The sequence below is a fragment of the Triticum dicoccoides genome, chromosome 2B (genome assembly GCF_002162155.2).
Source record: "Triticum dicoccoides isolate Atlit2015 ecotype Zavitan chromosome 2B, WEW_v2.0, whole genome shotgun sequence".
NCBI classification, from domain to species: Eukaryota; Viridiplantae; Streptophyta; class Magnoliopsida; order Poales; family Poaceae; genus Triticum; species Triticum dicoccoides.
This window is the reverse complement of record NC_041383.1, coordinates 445,230,674-445,232,993: the sequence shown is the minus strand read 5'-3', so window position 1 is coordinate 445,232,993 and position 2,320 is coordinate 445,230,674.

Here is a 2,320-nt window from a genome sequence, read left to right as displayed (position 1 = left end):
TACAATATGTGCCTTGCTGCCCCTACTTTCACTGGGAAAGGACAGCACAAGATTGAACCCAAAGCTAAGCACTTCTCCCATTGCAAGAAAGATCAATCTAGTAGGCCAAACTAAACCGATAATTCGAAGAGACTTGCAAAGATATCAAATCATGCATATAAGAATTCAGAGAAGGACCAAATAATATTCATAGATAATCTTATCATAAATCCACAATTCATCGGATCTCGGTAAACACACCGCAAAAGAATATTACATCGAATAGATCTCCAAGAACATCGAGGAGGACATGGTATAGAGAATCAAAGAGAGAGAAGAAGCCATCTAGCTAATAACTATGGACCTGAAGGTCTGTGGTAAACTACTCACGCTTCATCAGAGAGGTAATGGTGTTGATGTAGAAGCCCTCCGTGATCGAATCCCCCTCCGGCAAGACGTCGGAAAAGGCCCCTAGATTGGATATCACGGGTATAGAAGGTTGTGGTGGTGGAAAAGTGGTTTTGTGGCTCCCCTGGATGTTTTCAGGGTGCAAGAGTATATATATAGGCGGAGGAACTAGGTCAGGGGAGCTACGAGGGGTCCACGAGGTAGGGGGCGCGCCTTCCTGTCTCATGGCCGCCTCGTTGCGTCTCTGAATTCATCACCAAGTCTTCTGGTTTCCTTTCAGTCCAAGAAAGGTCATCGCGAAAGTTTCATTCTGTTTGGACTCCGTCTGGTATTCCTTTTCCGCAAAACTCTAAAATAGGCACAAATAACCAGAAACTGGCACTGGGCCCTCGGTTAATACGTTAGTCCCAAAAATATATAAAATAGCATATAAATGCCTATTAAACATCCAAAACACATAATATAATAGCATGGAACAATAAAAAATTATAGATACGTTGGAGACGTATCAAGCATCCCCAAGCTTAATCATGCTCGTCCTCGAGTAGGTAATGATAAAAACAAAAAACTTGATGTGGAATGCTACCTAACATATTTATCAATGTAATTTTATTTATTGTGACATGAATGTTCAGATCCGAAAAAAATCAAAACAAAAGTTTAATATTGATATAAAAATAATAATACTTCAAGCATACTACAAAGCAATCATGTCTTCTCAAAACAACATGGCCAAAGAAAGCTATCCCTACAAAATCATATAGTCTGGCTATGCTCTATCTTCATCACACGAAATATTTAAATCATGCACAACCCCGATGACAAGCCAAGCAATTGTTTCATACTTTTGATGTTCTCAAACTTTTTCAATCTTCACGCAATACATGAGCGTGAGCCATGGACATAGCACTAAGGTGGAATAGAATGGTGGTTGTGGAGAAGAGAAAAAGTAAGAAAATAGTCTCACATCAACTAGGCGTATCAACGGGCTATGGAGATGCTCATCAATAGATATCAATGTGAGTGAGTAGGGATTTCCATGCAATAGATGCACTAGAGCTATAAGTGTATGAAAGCTCGAAAAGAAACTAAGTGGGTGTGCATCCAACTCGCTTGCTCACAAAGACCTAGGGCATTTTGAGGGAGCCCATCATTGGAATATACAAGCCAAGTTCTATAGTTAAAATTCCCACTAGTATATGAAAGTGACAAAATAGGATATTCTCTATCATGAAGATCATGGTGCTACTTTGAAGCACAAGTGTGGAAAAAGGATAATAACATTGCCCCTTCTCTCTTTTTCTCTCATTTTTTATTTGGGCCTTCTCTTTTTTATGACATCTTTTTCTTTTCTCTTTTTTTCAATTTTTAGTCCGGAGTCTCATCCCGACTTGTGAGGGCATCATAGTCTCCATAATCCTTTCGTCACATGGGACAATTGTCACGGCCGGTTTTCCAATAAAAATATTTATTGATAAACCAGTCTTTTGAGTCCAGTATGAGAGAAATCCTCCTCACTGGTAGACAATTTCTTGATACAATAAGCCAGTAGCATAAAATATATTACAGGGTTGAACTGCGGTCGCTCAACCAAATTATTACAAGCACGCCAATAATCATACATAATGGCGGACAGGACACAGTGGTGTGGAGACATACTACTGACTCATGGATAGGTTGGTGGTGGAAAAGCACAGCGAGAAGGGAAATACAAGACTCTAAGAATATTATTTCATCGAACGTCGAGGTGAGGCTCGATAAATTTATTTGGTAGCGGAAGCGGATATAAAACAGTGGCCAAATCCAGGGTCGCACGAGACTGACTGGGACTCCTCTAAGTGTCGGACTCGCTATCGAACTCTTCATCCATGAGATCGCCTTCGTCAGCATCTGGCCAAATCAACAAGCCAGTGAGTACTTTGAAAGTACTCGC